Consider the following 19,514-nt stretch of genomic DNA (forward strand, 5'->3'; position numbering starts at 1 on the left):
AGTTTTGTTTCCAAATTCTACTTTGCATCCTACATTGCCTAACTGTGAGACACTCAGCAAATTGTAGTTTAATCCTTCAACATAGTATGCATTATCACATGAAATTTTCTCTGTAAGCTTAATGGAGCCTTTTCATTTTATTTTACATGGAGCATCGTTACCAAATCTAACACTATTTCCATCATATTGTATAAAGATAACAAACTTACTTTTGTCTCCTGTCATGTGATGTGAGCATCCACTGTCTATGATCCATCTGTCATTCTTGTTCATACATGTTACCAGTGCTATAGGTTCTTCTTCATCAGATTGGTCCTTCATGGCTACATAAATAACTTCATCATCATTATCATCAGAGTTCTCTTCAACAATATAGCACTTCTTGCCTTTGTCTTTGTAATCTCTCTTATCATCTTCTCTTCTAGATTTGTACTTGTTTCCTTCCTTGTAATCCTTTTTCTATGTACATCTAGCAGCAATATGTCCTACTTCATTGCAATTCAAACAAATGATAGGCATCTTACCTTTGAATTTCCCTTTGCCTCTATGAAATCTTCTAGCTAGTAATGCTTCCAATGTTCCACATCTTCCTCATCAGTGCTACTGTCACTGGATACATGTTTCATTTTTCTTCCTTTCTTTGATTTCACCTATTCATCATCTTTCAGTGATAGCTTGGCCTTGAAAGGAGATTCAACATTCTCAAGTCTGTAGTTGTCAAAGTTAGATAACTCAAATGCAGTGAGTCTACCCACTATACCTTCAAAACTTAGATTGTTTCCTAGTACACATCTTAGCTCTTGTATTGATGATACTCTGATAGCATAGATAGGGAGAAAGGTTCTTAAGAACTTACTATTAATAGTAACTTCATCCAATTGACCACTTAAACATCTTATTGCACTTACCACTTCTTGTATGCTAGCGCCATACTGAGCAGCATTCTCACTTTCCTCCATTTTCATATCATAAAACTTTCCTCTAAGGCTTTCTCTTTTTGCTCTTTGGACATTCTGATCTCCTCCATAGATGTCTGATAGGGCTTTCCACATTTTAAATCTAGTGTCACATCCTTTGATATCATCGAATTCGGCATAGTTGAGTGCTGAAGCAATCTCCAGCATTGTCTGATTGTGTTCTTTTTTGTTTTTCAAATCTTATGCAATAAGAGTACCAGTTGGATCAATATGTTTAGTAACAATTGAATTTTGGGCATAATATCCTATGGATCCAAGATGTAGCTTCATCAAACTTTTCCATGCAACAAAGTTGTCTTTTTTGAGCTTGGGAACTTCTCTCTTAGGCATTTTGATCTTTTTTTGCTTCTAGCCCCTTTAAACTAATTCAGCACCAATGCTCTGATACCAATTGTTAGAATTCTTTAGAATAACTGAGGAGGGGGGGGGGGGGGGGGGGGTGAATCAGTTATCCAAGGTCTAAATGCCCTAATAATACTTTTTATCAAATTATAGTGAGCACATAAACTTTTCATCCATCCAAGCTTAAATCAACCATCTTAGCAAGTTACAAAAAATCAACATGCAGGGATAAAACATGCAAGATCAACACATGACACAATTATTTACGTGGAAACTCAATTTGGAAAAAACCACCAGTAACATGCTACTTAATTCTCACTCTTCTAAAGTGCTGCCCTATTAAAGGCTTACAACACACTGTTAAATGTGACCTTGTTAGAGGATTTCACCATACTGTTAGGAATGGGCCTGGTCAAAGGACTTTAGAACATTCTCTTAGAATGTCACCTTGTTAAAGGATTTACAACATGGCTATTAAACCAACCTAAGTCCATAGGATTTAAACTATCTGTTACAATTGCTAGAGAGTAAGAATAATGGCTTTTTGATCTAATACAACTTACAACATATCTTGCAAATTTCATATCACACTTCAGTTCAATCCTTTTGCTTGGCTTTAATCACTTCAGCTCTGACAGCTTGTCATCTCAAGCTTCATCTCCTTGAGTCTTCTTACTCATCATACCAATGCAACCATATCTGTGGTCATCTGTTGAAGCAGAGTAACTGTTCTCTCTTACTCCTTAGCACCTCCTTCAACACTTTATGCTTTCATGCTTGACCTCCTTTTTTTTTTGCTTCATGACCTTATGACTCCTTAAATAGAAATTTGGAGTCCCTTTCTCACTCGATTCTTCCTCTCCAATTTTAGGGTTTTAGGTAGATTAGGTAGGGTACAATGTATCTACCCCATATCTTGCTCTTATCTAGAAACTTCATCTAAAGTCCAGTTGTATTCTCCAAAAATATTTTACATGGTGTTCTGTGCCACCAGCTCATTACTCTTATCTTCTTTTTGATTCACAAAATTCTAGATAACAACCTTGTCGGCTCAAATCTGGTGAATCTTCGATCTTTGAGATAATGCAACAACTCAGCATTATTGGTTTATTGATGCTCGACACCTTTGTGTTACTCAGCACTTGTATCCTGCTCGGCATCTGATCTTCACTTGGCACTTTCTGTGTTACTCAGCACTTGAATCCTACTCGGCATCTGATCTTCACTCGACACTTTCTGTGTTACTCGGCACTTGAATCCTGCTCGGCATCTGATCTTCACTCGGCACATACTGAAGTTGAACTTGCTTGACTTCAACTAGGAATCTGTTCGGCACTAACTAGCTTGCTCGGCTCTCTCTCTAATAAACTTAGTTAGACTTTACAAATGACTTAGCTAAAACCTTACATCTTTGGTGTGTTTTAGTGTGACCATTCTCTGTGTCTTAGAGTATGTCATTAATACACTTTTTCATCAATGGCTTAGTTGATCCTTGTACTTCATTACAACATCATAACTTCAACCTTTCTCTAGGTGTTCTAGTTACATCTTATTGATTGCCTCCTTCTTGTCAATCAACCAATTGATAGTATTTGGATCACTAGAGCAATTGTCATTCCTGCAAGTAGCAAGTTTGACATCAATGAAAAAATAATGACTGAGAACATTCTTTACTAGTTCCATTACTTTTTATGTATGATCTCTTCAATCATTTCCAACAATCTCCCTCATGATCTTTTCAATCATTTCCAACATAACTTCGATGAAAATAGTCACCAAGATTGCTCCACAAAAAACATTACCTAAGAAAGCTCTTAGTTGCTGGTGTTGTCAGCTCATATCGCAAATAAGTTAGGACATTCTCCATTTCTAACACCTATTAGTATTAAGATAAGGATAATTCTCATTTTAAGAATACCATCCAAGAGAGATGTGACAAATCATCTTGCAATACAAAAGGAAAATTGTACCTCCTCCCTTGTGTAAGTATTATCTGTAATGTAACAAAATTCTTCCACATGTGGAGAACAAATTTCTTCATACTTCCTAAAAGTGACATCAAAGCAGTAGTTAAAAACTAACCAAAGAAAAGAAAAGAAAAGAAAATGTTACAGTAGGCAAGAAGTAAACACGAGGCACTAAGCATGCAAGTAACCCTAAGAAGTTGAAGCTTTTGTCTATTCACAACATTTGCAAAGAGAAACTGGTCAATACAGGACACAGTTAAGTAAAGTGTATCTGGCACAAGCTTGTACTCCTCGGCAACCTATTACAACAATCTAATTTTGAATTTGATTATATAAAATTAATTGCACAACTACAATAGGGAAAAATAATATATAAATAGCATGAAGAAATGCAATAAGCAACAAACCTCAACAAGCCAATCAACAAGCATGTCCCTCATATTTACATTGATCTCCTGTTGAATTGTTTCAATGTAACAAGGTAATGCTCGCCATTTTAGCTGAAAAAGTAATTGATGACTATAAGTATTAATCAAAAGAAGCTTCAAGAAAATGTCATAAATTCAATCTAGCTTGACACATGAAAATCGATAACTTTTTTGCTTCAAGTACCTATATTACTTCATTTAAGCTTAGAACATCAACAAAAATTTGCAATTTTTAATGAAGATATGTATCAACTAAATCTATATCTAGCACACCACATAAAAACAAAGTAATTCACAACTTCCTCTATAGAACATTGTAGATCCATCCAAGGATCTACAGTTATATGCCTATAACAAAAAATTTACAACAATAAGCTGAAGTTTTTAAAAGCATAATACATCTAACAATAGTGAGAATTATACTAACAAGCATTAGAAAAGTGCATAGAAACAAATCAACTCAATTGAACGATATAAATTTTCTGGACCAAGAATAAAAGATCACTATGAATAGAGCAAACCTCTATAATGTGTAAGTTATCATAAATTTCTGTGGCATAAGCATTACACATCTAAGGATCACCATGCTCCAAATCAATATCAATATAGTGAGAACGGCTTGAGCACCGCACACCTTCATGAGATTTGACTAGAATGGCAGGAACTCCTAACATTTGTAGAAGATCAAAACTGTGAGTAAAAAGCAGAAAGAAGAGAATTTGGAAAAATCGATCAAAATAAAAAACAAAACTTAATGAATTATATGTTTAGGTACTCTTAATTAGTTTATGAAATCCCAGTCAAATTACCTTGTTTTGAATTGTTCTTGAGCTCTCTCAATAGGGGTTCAGATTTGACCCTATGGGTTTGTTCGGATTCATAGATCACAAATCCATAGGGTCAAATCCGAACACTATGCAAATCTAGTACATATCGGTTCAAGAATCCAAACCCAATACAGACCTAGATCTAGTCCACAAGCCAGATGCACAAATAAGGTAACATGGCTATTAGGACATGTAATGAGTATTGACTAGAATTTTCAACTCCAATGTTATTCAACCCAAAGTAACGAGACTTGAACTCAGCTCTGACTCAACAAGGGCAATTCAACTCGTGACCCAGCTTCAACTTGGTCATGACTTGGCAATGAATCGGCGAGCCAGGGTATACTAATTGAATGTAAAAGAAATTTTATTTGTTTCTACTTTTGTATTTAGGAGGGACATATCCATGAAAATTGAGTTGTCCAAGTTTAGACCAAAGAAAAAAATTCCACCAGTTAAAATTAGTGAATGCAAAATTGCATATATTGGTAACCTTCCTCGAGTTGTTAAGGAAGATGATATCAAACAATTCTTCAAGGACTCTAAAATAGAGTCAGTAAGTTTAGCATCATATAAAACACGGCTCCACCGCCAAGGAACCAAAAGATGACTATATGTTCAAGGAAACAAAAAAGACCACGTTGACTATATGTTCAAGGAACCAAAAGATGACTACAATGAGACTATTACAAGCGAAAAAACTTCAGACTCGTTAAAGAGAATTGGGATGTGTGTTTGAAGACTTAACAAATTTTTCCAAATTTCTTTGAAATCAAAACCTCTTGCAATGCTCTTAATCATAACTGCCATACCACTTTAACTCGTTGTCAGTTTCATTGTCACTATCACTGAGACCCTCATTTTTATATTGATACATCATGTGACCATCATATTTATATTGATACAACACTCCAAGAACATATTCACCCTTGGTACCTTAATTTTCTTAGCACATTTTTTACCATCTCAATTCCTTTTTTATTAATGAAATTCCCATAGATAAAAAGCCAACTAAAATCAGGCTTCTCTGCAACAGCCTCTGCAGCAGCCTTAGCCCCAATTCTAGAGATAGCAGTAGTACTCAAATCAAGCACTCTAAGTTTCTCATGACCTTTCAAAATTTCTTTGCATATCATGATTGTTCCATCGTCCTTGAGTTTGTTTTGTGTTGCAACAAACTTTGTCAACAAACTTTTTTCAGCAAGGCATGCAGCCAAAGCTAGAGCTGCTTTTGGAGTGATACCATTTCTAGCAATTGTAAGAACTCTTAGAGATGGAGCAGCATCCTTGAGGCTATCCGTAATGGCAATTGTGCCTTCATCCTCAAGATTCATATAGTTTAAATGAACTTTTGTGAGACCTATTTGTCCACGGATGACTTGGCTTAAAGAAACACCAACGATTGTCCCAAACATGTTATCTGATAAATTGAGTGTTTTCAACCTACCATTTCTCAAAGCTCCTACTAAAGCTTTAACACCTTGAATACCTATACAACTTCCCGAGAATTCAAAATCCTCTAGAGCAATACATTTTTTTACAAGCACTAAAATGACCTCTGCCGAATCATCTTCTGAGTAGTTGTAACAAAAATGCAAACCCTTAATCCTTTCAAGAGATGGAATAATCTCACAAATGAATCTAGCAACTTCTTTGAAAATGTGGGCATCTATGAATTTCAGATTTTCAAGCATCTTTTGAGATTTCAAGAGTGGTCCAAAAGCTTTAACTCCCTTCTCTCTCAATTCATATAGATCAAAAGTCAAGGATCTAAGCATGCACCTTTCTAAAGCAGATGACAATATTGCAATGACCTCAAGTGCTTCAGACTCGGACCTTTCGACAAAAAAATTTAAATGTTCCACCTCTTTTAAAGTTTTTTAGATACCCATCAAGACTCTATTTGTGACACAAGCTGCCTCTACTCCAAAACTTATGTTACCAAGACATAACTTGGTACGAGATTTCTCGAGTTCTTCCAATGGCCTAAAGAAGTCTATAGTTGAATGTTCATCAAGAAATCTTTGATCCCTAATTGAAATCTCAAATATAGTTTCTTTCACTTCAACTAATTCAGATAATGATTCCATGATCTGCAAAAAAACAACCTAAAAAGGATTTTGAAAAAAAAAAAATTGGAAACAAACATATTACAATTAAATTTATAAAATATTAGGAGTTGTAGGCTAAAGATGATTAAATACAACTGAAGGGTTTATCTTGCAGTCCACATACCTAGGGTTTACAAAATTGGAACAGTATGAATTAGAAATGTTCCAAGAAGCAATCTGCGTAGTTTGGCTTGCCTGAAAGGTTTTGGACATGTATTCTTTGCTGATGATGAATCCCTAGAAACTGCCATGAAAAAAGATAATGTGAAATTATATGACAGGCCAATCGGGGTTTCTTATTCAGCCAAGAAGTATACTGAACCAAGCAAAGAGAAAAAGAAGGTTCAAGATTTTTAAAAGATAGGCAGGAGTTCAAAACTATATTTAGATGAGTAGCACTCTTGTGCATTGTGAGGGCTAACAATGATATTAGACAAAGTAATTGGTGCATGATTGCTAGCATCAACCAAGTGTTTGGCAATATCAGGAATTGAAAACATTTGTACAGAATTAAAAGTTTTTGATTGGGGCTACAAGTCTTTATGGGTGCAAGGGTTTCAAAATAATTTTCAATCTTCTATAAATCTTTTGCGAGTGACCCTTAAAATATATTTTTCTGGAATGATTATTAAAAAATTGTGTTGACATCTTTACAAGATTTTAAATAGTTTCACTTAGCTTTGATATATTTCACTGGCATTTTAATTAGAACTGCAACTTGTGTGGGATTAGGCTCATGGTACCTGAATGATTTTATTTCCTCATTTATATTGAATAATAACTAGATTCATGTAATGTGTTAAATGGTGGATGTAGTAAGCTTTTTGTGTTGCTCAAGAAATTCCTTTGTGTTGTGAGAGAGGAATTGAAGGAAATGTGACATTTAGTTTCTATCTCAAGTTTTCTATATTCGAATTTTGGCCATTTAAATCCTTGAAAAGCTCAAACATTGTTCAAATTGAGTAGATTTTGTGTCCTTTTGAAATCAAAAGGGGAACTATTTCCTTCAACTAACACCTATTTATTGGTACCAAGAAATAGTATATTATAACTCTTGAAGTGGCAACAATTTATAGCTATCTGAACTTGTAGATGAACAAACAAAATTGTTGTATGCAACAAGTTTTGCTACACATGCTTTTAAGGTGCAAGTAAATGGAAACATCTAAGGAGAAAAACTAAGGGAAACTCATTCAAAGTGAAATGTCCAAACAACAAAATGAAACACATGCCTTACCAAAGGGTCATTTTGTGTTTTTTAAAGGTTGTCTTTAGATGAGGTTTAGTAGTAAATATTTATACGAGGTTGAGGTTTAGTTTGTTGGATAGTCATAGGCCATGTGGAGGGGATATATTCTTTTGATTAGTACCTTTAAGTTGAGTTCATATAGGGCACTTTCTATTAACTTGTACATTTATGTTGTAGGCAAAGGGTATCTATTCATTTGGGTATAGAAACCAAGACTCCTAGTAACTTATAATAAAATAAGTTTAAGTTGATCAAATTAAATTCTTTCTTGTAAAAGTATTATCAGTGGCCAAAGTTTAGAAGACCATCTGGATGCAACTAAACAAAATTTGGATGTGGGTTGTAGTTATTCCAGATGAGATGGCAAAAAATCTTTTATATATTTATGAGTCTAACAATAGGTTCTATAGATGAAGCATTGTTGTAATAATTGTTGTATGTGTTTCAAGCACTTTATGAAAGGATAGATAATTTAATGACCAACCATAAGAGAGCACAAGAAGCCAAACACCATTTTTGCATGAGGTGTTGTGGTCTCAACATGGCATATCAGACCAACAAGAAAGTTACATTGTGTGTTTTCTAGGGACGAGACAATACAGTGTTGTTTCTTGGTCTTCTGAAGTACTTGGAATTGTAATTGTGTTTGTCTGAAGGCTTAGAATTAAAATCCTTACAGGTGTTGTTAGGAGTTACAGTTGAGACATTTGGCATATGTAAAATGCTTTACCTATATTTCCAGATCTGCAAATCTCTTTGCACTAGCTTCAATCTAAACTATTTAAGTACAGTTCGTTCATTATTGGAGACAATGTAAAGATTGCACTAAGAGAGGTTATTCTCTGTATAACCCTAATACCCAAACTAGAATTGGTGTCTTCGATGAAAGTTAGCATTTAAAATGATTACAATGTTTCAACATAATAACTTACAAAGGACATCCCAGTATTTCAGAGTTTTCACTCATTTCAAAAAGAATTTTACCAAATTCATCTCAGAACTAAAACAATGGATTCCAAATGAAAATCATAAATAGAAAATGTAACTTACGAAGTTGTATTGACAAGATGCATCATGCACTGCTTGTAAGTATGACATTGTCCAACAAGATCTATAATCACTTCTTGCTTTAGACCCTGCATATTGTAGCTATTCCAATTACAAATATAAGCCTTGTAAAATAGCTTCAATACTACTAATGCATGTATGAGCATATTCATTTTTTTTATGTCCTTGAAAATCATTATGTTGATATTTAATCCAAAAACCTACTCTCATATTATAAAGTAAAAAAAGTAAAATATGCTCCCAAATGTTGCAACATATATTAAATGGAAAGCAGCCCTCAAGAAAAATACCATGCAGCTGGCAAAATATGATCAGGATTGAAGTAGAGACTTTGAGTAGCATAATAGCTATAAGGAATTCAGTCTTAACATGAAACATAGTAAATTAGTTGCAAATTTATCTAGCTAACTATCCAGGAGAATGAGAGAAACTTGTAAATTAACTCTAATTTATAATAGTAGGCTAAGCATTTGAGAGAACTAAAGAGAGACTTGCAATTTAATTTAAGTTACGGTATTTAGAATTCCAACTAATAGATTGGACTTGTGAAGTTATACTAGTAATATGATCCAAGGTATCTAATGTTTCAAAGATTTTTATAAAACTTGACTGAACACTTCAATTTTTTATAAAATTTGACTGAACTCTATTAAACAAAATCATATTGCACACAGATGTTCAATATTAAGAACTTTCAATGATGCAAAAATATTTGAAGAAGGTTACATGTATCAATTTATATATGGTCATTGGAAGATGCACAACTATCACTATAGGGACCCCTTCTTAACCCTGTGTTTCTATTCGAGCAGCAGAAGTCAGGGTACAATCTGGGTATGTCAATGCAAGACATAGATTATATATATATATATATATATGAAGCCTAAAACTTCTATATCCATAAAAAGCTAGAACCATATTAATCTTTTTAAACTATATTAATAAAATACTATGTCATTATTCATATTAAAATGGTAATGTAACCTTAAAACAAAATTTAGTGCCATGAATCCTAAGGTTGAATGCAGATGGTAGAATGAAGAGTTTAGCTTGAAGCTTTGAGTTGGATATATTGACCAAATATATGGTATATATATAATATACACTCAGGGTCCTTAGTCTTGTCATATTAGGGCCTACACTTGACATGCTGGGGATAGGGTCTTTGGTATTAATGAAGCCCTCTAATTCAGCAGATTTGCAGAATATTCACAAAAAATTCACAATTTGATCTACTTTGTATTATGCTATAACTTACTGGCCTAAATATTACCATAAATTCTTAAACTTTGATAAAGCTATTATCATATTCTGAATAAAAACTATTATTGATGTCAAGGGCAGTTCAAACACAAGAAGTTTGTGATCAACACATTTAACAAATGAGTTAAAAAAAACTCTCTACATTGCATCCACAATAGTTTAACATTTTCAAGTAGTTATCCAAAATATAACCAAGGGAAACAATCTCACGAGTAGGACAATTCTAATCAAAGGTTTTGAACAGACCTAGCCTATAAACACAATTCACTTCAACAACTGAGCTGACTTCAAGAGGAAAAACAAGAGACATATAGCTATAGAACCTAGCTCACTCACAAGCAAGCATGTGCCCTCATCAACAATCCTATCAGCATGCTTCTGTGAAGTTAAAAAAAAAAAATTTAACCTCGTAGGCTCATTCTCATGAAGAGGGAACATGAATACCAAAAATCTCATTAGAACCATTTTCATTGGAGCTAATAAAACAAGCACATTAAGCTCTAAACCTTGTTTGTGTTCCTCAAGTTAAATGCTTGCAAAACCAACATTCAATAACACCATTGTCAGGCTGCATATAAAAGTCCATGGCACTATCTTCACTGTCGTTACTAGCATAATCATTTTTCAAGGGTGGAACTTACTTTTCATTTCATCCTCATGTGCACTTGCTTGCAACAAGGTGAACAGTGACACAACATTCCTCAACAGAATAAAAGCCTTGGAGTACACATCCAGTAGATGCTAAGTTTTAACTTTTTATTCTTTGATTGAAATATTGCTACAGTACCATTGTGACCTTTTCACACCTTCATAACCATTGTAAAGAATTCAATAGAGAAGTTATCAAATTCTTCCCCAAAGATGGAGATGAATCTTTGATCAACCATTTCTATTAGAATGATATTGTAGTATTTACCCATAATGGTCATTTAAGTCACCTAATGCATAGTTCAGAATATCATTATTGACAACTATTGCTGAGGGCAACAAAAAAAGGGTAAATATATAAAGGGAACAAAATGATCAAATATCAAACATTGTAGGTAGCCACACATAAATCCCATATCACATTTGCATTGTATGTTATGGGCAGCAGTAGTTGTGGATCATTTTAGACCTACAAAATGCAAAGTGTCCATTTTATGTTAGTTTGAGCTTCACTTGGTTTCAAGAATACTATAATAGATGCAATCAGCTGATTTTTTAATTCCATAGCTTGTAAATTCCACCTTTTTAAAAACAAATAGATTTTTAGATCAATAACTTTAATATATTACAATAAATAGAAGAAAAGAAAAATTATATAGCAATGATATGAAACTACATACCTTTTATGTATGGTGGCTCCAAATAGTCTCAATGTCATATGAAAAAGATATTCAAAGAAAGCATTATTACCTACAAAAACATAAAGGATTTATCAGTCTAAAATGAGAAATGTAAAAGTAAACTAAATTTACACTTTAAATAATAACAATTTTAAAGCACCTGGAAGCTTTCGTTCTTTTAATGGAAACATAGTTTTCTTATTTAGCAACAATGTCCCTTCATACGAACCAGTACTAATCACATGAACTACTTCAGCAAATGGATCAGCTTTAGTAGTACTGCTCTCTATTGGTCTATCAACTGAAACATCATAACAATTAAATGATAATTTTAGTACTGCTCTCTGTTGGTCTACCTCCCTGCCTATGTCCATGTCTCTCTATGTGTGGGTATATATATATGTATGTATGTATGTATGCGTGGTGTGTGTATGCATGTGTTTGTGTGTATGTAGGCTTTTGTAGACATCATTTAAGCACTAATATACTACTTCATTATTCATCAACTTGTAGAATGGCATTACAAAATATAGCAAAACAAGGTTTTACTAGTTCTAGTGGGCATAGACGATGATGTTTGCATGCTCCTTGTTGCCAACAATACAGCAGACAATAGTTGACCGCCAACTAAAGGAGGAGTCCGCACTTCATCATGAGATGAAGAATAGAATATTGTTAGCAAAGAAATTTTCAATGGATAAAGATCAAATGGGATACAAGTGAGAAACGTCCACAAAAAAAAGGTAAGTGTTATAATGTTGATCAAAACAAACAAAGTGTTACTTACACGAAGGTTGTGCGCAACAACCCTGACCATGTTCACCATGTGATGTCACAATTGGCACATATGTCTATACAAGAACACATAAAATTAGAGATCATGATCCATAAGATACTATAAAATATTAATATCTATTGAACTTCTATTACTGCTTTAGTCGAATTATTGCTTACCTTCAAAGATTGGATTGTACGGTCCAATTTGATTCTCAGTGCCTCTTTCTCCTCACTTCTGTCCCCCTTGATGATAATGTTAACAAGTTCATCATTGTATCTTTGCATAATTTATTGGGTGATGAATACAGGGTCAGTACTAAGGGCAATGTCATGTAGATATGATGCCCGTATTTCATATTGCATTTGATCAACGATCATTGTAGCTTTTTCCTATCATTTGTGACATCAAATATTCGTATACTTTCATCAAAATAACTCCAAAGCCATAAAGAAAATAACATAATGATATGACATTTGTTTCTATTTTAACATTAAAATTTACAATAATTAATGTTTACCTCTATTGAAGGTGTTTGAGATGGTGCATCCATATCGCCCTGTGAAAAAAATTAGTAAGTCTTAGAAATCAATAGCGAAATTAAAGTAATAGACTTACCAAAAAAAACATTAATAATAAAGTAGATTGTATGTGTAAATCATTTTTCTTAAGTTAAAAATTTAGCATAACTAATGTTTATATCTAAAAAAATATTTGACATGTTCTACTTAATGTTTATATGTGCACATATGGTTTGGAAAGAAATATTTGGTCATACAAGACCCCATCATAGTTGACATTGATCCTACCTAGATATTTCATTGATCATCATGATCTTCATCCATGTCATCATCATCATCATCATTATCATCATCACCATCATCATACTTGTCACTTTGATCGTCGTCATCACCACCACCATCTTCATCACCATCATCATCCTCTTGATCACTATCATCATCATGACCATCATCACCATGATCATCGCCATCTTCATCACCATGATCATGATTATCATCAGAATCATCATCATCATTATCACCATTATTGTTAGCATGACCAAAATCATCACCATCTTCTTCTTCATCATCACTGGGTAACTGTCATTCCTGATAATCGTTTACTTCCTCTTGTGCTTCTTCAATATCTTCTTCTTCGATCACATTATACTTTACTGGCCTTCCTCTTGGGTCATGTCTAACAACAAATGACCAACCTGGTTTGTGTGGAACACCAAAGTAAAACACTTGCTCATATTGGCTTGGAAGAACATAGGGCTCATCTCTGACTGGCTCAAATGACCTTGTATTATGCATACTAAATCCACTATCGTGTTTAATAACAGTCCTATCAAGATCATTTCGATTCAATCATAACCTAAACCATTTGATGACAAATAGAACTATTTTGAATGAATTAAAGTCGCACTCAAGTATATCATCCAAAATGCCATAGTATTGATTTTCAGATTGTTGAGGATGTATGTCAGTTCTAGATAAAATATTGGTGACCGCAAAGATGGCACTTATCCCGAAATCACAAATTTTCTTCATTTCGTCTAACTTTTTTGTGTGGACTTTATAGCCATGGTAGTACATAACTTTGTGGTGTTTGACCTGTAATTATTCAAACATGTTAAGAATCTTCTTATTGATCTGTGAGTTGATATTAAAGTTATGTCTCATGATTAGTAATCTTATGCATACCTTTGTATCTCTTAAGCTATATATTAGATCAAGTAACATTGGCATAACATTGGAATCTCCATTACAATGAGCTTCTTTAACCAATGATACAACACCATCTCATGTTAATGAGCAACCATTTTTTTGAGACTGTTCAATCCATAGTGTCATCCAATCAAGATTGTTTGCAATATACAAGTGTAGTGCATCCCACTCACGACCAACTATAAAGAAGACAATTACACCAATTAGAAAGAACTTATATATATTGATGATGGATAAGAATTGTTAATTTACAAAAAAAAAACTTATAATTACCTCTCATCCTCCTCAATCTACCTTTCCCCGTCAGGTACTCCCCTTTGAATTTGTCATTATAGTTGGGATCCCAAATGTGATCTACATGGATACCTACTGCAAACTTTGAAAGATATTCACTAATATACACTATGGTCTGGTATATCATATATCCCTTTATCATAGAACCCTCAGGATGTGCTCTTTGTCAAACCAAGCCCTTCATAAATTTCAAGTGCCTCTCAACCATCCACATTGATCTAGCTTGTACAGGTCCACACAATTCAATCTCCTCAACTTGATGTATGAGGTAGTGTTCTTGAGCATTGAAAAATGTTGGAGGTAAACACTCTTGCATTTCATACATAAGCTGTGGAATTTTTCTCTTCCAATATTTTATATCTTTTTTATCAATTTTTTTAGATGATAACCACCTAAAAGAGATTCAACAAGCAAAAACACATAAAGGATATTTCAAATAAAATTATACAATAAATTTCAGATAAAAAGTTACAAATCTAAGAAAAAACACTTATAACCTCATGTATTTTCCAAGATCATATATAACTTGTTTAATACTGTTGTGGAAGGGATAGAGGTAGGACGAACTGCAATCATTAAAAAATGATCATTTCAATATATTATTAAATAATGCAATTGGTACTACATTCAATCTTACAAATATACTGTAAATAGAAAACATGACTTACCTTGAGGAAGGTATGCCAATCATGTGTTTTCAACCCTGACCCAAAATCACCTTTCTTTGATAGAAGAGTGCTTATATTTGCAGCAAATCTTGTTGAGATTTTTTTTTTCTGACTTCTTTTAATGCATCACTTTGTTGCTGCATTAATAACCAAGGAAGGGCACTTGTATTTATGCAGTCTCCATTCCTATTTGATTCAATGAAAAATTTAAGTGCATGATTGGATTCATGAATGTCAGTACAAATTTTAGCAATTTGTTCTCTATCACGCCTTCCATCCAACATTTTCCAGAGTGTCTCTGTTACATTCTTTCCAATATGCATAGCATCAAACAAATGCGTGATTGGGAGATCCTTGTAGTATGGTAACCTATTAAATTGAGTAGGATAACTTTTCATTCCTCTAGGAAGTTGTTCATTAATGCCTTGATGACCTTCATGAGCATCAATTACAGCATTAGTAAATATAAGACAATATCAAAATACAAATTGTAAACTTTGGACAATAAATTGGATATTACCTCGACAATTTAGTTGATCGTATTCCAACTTCCATAAATGAGGTGTCATTCTTCATGGCCTTGATGATGTCTCTTCTTTCCCATTGAAAAGATGTTATTCAACAATTCGATACCTATGATTATTGTGGAGAAAATGTCTAAACTCATCAAACACCTGCTTTCCTAAACTTCTCAAATGACGACATTTCATCTTCGGACCACAAACTGGACATGCAAATTTTTCCTTTGTTTGAAGACCTAAAAGATCATGTATAATTGGATCATGTACAATTATCATGTGCAAATTAAGCATTTGATAGTAATGTGTAAGCACTATAACAGACCAAAAATATGTGATCTTAACAATATAATATACATAAAAAATGAGTTAGCCCAAGGGCATCATGTATTGTCCATACAAGCATTACATGGAATTGAAATTGTCAATGTCCTATCGGTCTAGAGATGTTATACATAGTGATGCCATTCCATAACTTCAACAACTCGTCAATTAGGGGCTCAATATACATGTTCATATCTTTAACTTGGTATTTACCTAGCAATTAAATGAACATAAAAATTACGTAATTATTATAACCATTTTCATGCACTATTTATAAATTAATTTGGATAACTATAAAATAAAAAAATACCTCGCACAATCATTGAGAACATTATGTAATCCCTCTTTATGGATATCTAAGGACGAATGTTATTGTTAATAACAAAAATAGGCCATATTGAGTAAATAGATCTCATATCTCCATATGGATTGACATTGTCCACTGCCAATGAAAGTTTCAGATTACGATTTTCTTCTTTAAAGTGTGACCATGTTTGTTCTATCTCTTTAAATGCAGAACCATCGGCAGGCATTCACATAATGTCATTCTAACTTCTATTGTGTGCATGGTAATCCATAAATTGTGCCAAACTAGTGCACCTGAATAACCGTTCAAGATGTGGAATAATGGGAATGTACCGAAGAACCTTGTGAGGCACTTTTTTTGTTATTTAATCTAACCAATATCTACTAACATGACAATCAGGGCATTCTATTGAAAATTCATGTTGTTTATGATATAGAATGTGATCATTGGGACATGCATGTGTTGTCTGATACTTCATTCCAATCTGATCCATAATGTTAGATAATTCTCAGTACGAACGAGGCAAAATATTTGATGGTGGTAACAAAAACTCACTAATCAACCTACAACAACAAATATGCATTGTTAATATAATGAATAGTAATTGTATGCTAACATTGAAGATGACAAAAATGACATACCTTAGCATACGTGACATTGCTACATTGGATATACTATTCATAACCTTTAAGTTCACCAACAACACTATAGCCGACAGTAGAGTTGTTTGGGAGCCTTCGTATAAGGGCTCGTGTGCCTTCTCAAGTAAAGGTATGTCAAGACCATCTTCATCATTATTATCAGATTCACTAGTACCATCATTGTGAGCCTCTTCATCACCTGCCCCAATACCATCTTCTTCAATCATGTCCTCTAGCACATTATCATCTTCTTCCATGGGAGTGTTATCCTCAGCTTGGATATTCACACCTCCATGTTCCTCTAGTAGGAAATCCACATTCAGTAATGGACAAAAATTATGGCCCCCTTCAACATGACCATATTGCCTATAATGACTCTAGGCTGTTGTGATTAGAATTCTTCGATTCTTTAAACCCTTACACTTTTTGCAAGGACAATAACATTTATCAGGTTTTCTTTGGAATTGAGCCCACAATGTAGCCATTGTCTCATTATTTTGTTCTGGGTTCATATTATTAGTCATGGTCTTTCTTCACAAGAAAATATACCTGCAAATAAATTGGACATGTTGTAGTTAATGTTTATATCTGCACATATGGAAATTGTTGATTAATGCTTTCAAATGTAACTAAAATGATCCTATAATTTCTAGAAGGCCTAGATTTTTGCAAAATGTAGATTTATAGACAATGTATCTTAGTTATTTGCAAAATGCCTCAAAGAGATGTCATGAACTGAAAGTTACTTAGGTGCTAACAATAGCATGCCATGACTAATCCGATTAATGCATCAACTGATGAAGACATATTAATGCAATCTTCAATCAAGAACATGTGAGCTCAAAAGATGGGTAAATCTCAAAAACTCATGAGCCTAAGATCATTACAATTTCAGCCATGAAATAATTGTAATTGAAATTTGTTTTAAAATAGGCTTAAGTGGGTTGGCTTAAGGGTCAAAAGAAGAATTCAGATTTCACTTAATTACAAATCAATTAGCTTATGCAAGTTTGGCCTCATGGTGGTTGTACAATTAAAAAAAACTTAATCCTTAGACCATTTGGGCCTAACATCAAGGGAGGTGAATTTAGGACTTAAATGTCTATAAAGGTTGGATGTTGAAATTCTTTGGAACATAAAACCTTCCAAGCACTTCTTGATCCTTACAATGGATCCAACACCTTCTCTTGGTCCAATCTTGACCTTCTATGCAAGAAAATATACCCCTCATGTGGATGGAATCTCCCAACTCATAACTATCCCATTCACCTAGTGACCCTCAAACAACACCCTATCACATTCAAAGATATTTGTCTCTAATCTCCCTGCATATCTTTGCATAAAATCATATCAAATAGGTGGATAACACATTAGCAACCCTTCTTCCACAAGTTACATATACAATACAGCAGTGGGAGGGGTCAAATTCATTGAGTTTGCCTCAGACAGTCAAGTTTTGTCACGTGACAGTAACAGTCTCTTATTACCTGTGCAAAATCCTTTACAAATGACTATTCACAAATAAAAGCAACTTACAAAATAACAGTCTCAATTATTTTCATATTCAAAGAAAAGCTTTGAAGTGAAATAAAGCTTGCACCAATTAAAAATAACCAAATTGCATAGTCACTGTTCTATGACAATTTTAGCAGCAAAATACAAAGTTTTTTTATTGATTTTCCAGGGCTATCACATTGAAATCTCCTCAACACCTTTACACATTCATCTATCATGTTCATATAAGCTTCTTTTTTTCCTTTTTCAAATTACCTAACTCCCTAAAACTGACCAAACTCCCTTTAACTATCTTGGGACAGTTTAGAACAATTTTTAATATCTTTAATAACAGTCCTTTATGATAACCTCGGGCTTTAGGACTCAATTCTAGTGACATTTTTAAAACTAATTGACCTTTCTAATGCTTAAAAGACTCATAAACCTTCATTTAATCCTATGACTCTACCATAGTGCCATATGTAGCTTGTTTGGCAACATTTTGACATATTTTCCAATTACATTGCATTTATTTACATTTGATATGCATTTTATGACTCTTTGACCCCATTTATCAACCTATTACATTCTAGGACTCCCTTTTCCCATGACATTTTACTACATTACATAAATGACCCTTGTCCTTTCATCTTGATGCCAAGAATGGCTTACAACTTGAACTTTAATGATTACAAACATATCAAAAAGGACCTTCACAGGGTCTTATTACATCAAATGTTCTAACATGGTCATGTTGGTTATCTTGAGACCTTAATGTCTTCTCATGCCTTAAACCTTGACCTTGATGCTCCTGCATCATTCTCCCAAGGATCAAAGCAATCCAAGTCCCTTTGGATTGGTAGTCTTCTTCCTTTTCTTCTAGTCTTTAAGTACTCCATCAAAAAACCCTGCAACTAGATTGTACCCTTTGCTCTTTGTCCTCATGTACCTACAAATAAATATCTTTGATTTATGCCATGTGTTCCATCCTTCAACTATTATCATTATATTCCCATGGTCTACACCATCATCACCCACAGAATAACCTTGCAATTCCGCAATAAGGCACATAACTTGTTGAAGGTTTTGCAAATGGCATGGCAAGCTAAGAAGGCTTAATCTTGGGGAAAAGTTTATGGTCAAGGAAATTTGGATCATCATGGAATTGAATAGGCAAACCTTCTAGGAAGTTTCAATACTTCA

This window comes from Cupressus sempervirens, chromosome 3 (genome assembly GCF_028749045.1).
Source record: "Cupressus sempervirens isolate cs-2001-9-10 chromosome 3, ASM2874904v1, whole genome shotgun sequence".
Taxonomy (NCBI): Eukaryota; Viridiplantae; Streptophyta; class Pinopsida; order Cupressales; family Cupressaceae; genus Cupressus; species Cupressus sempervirens.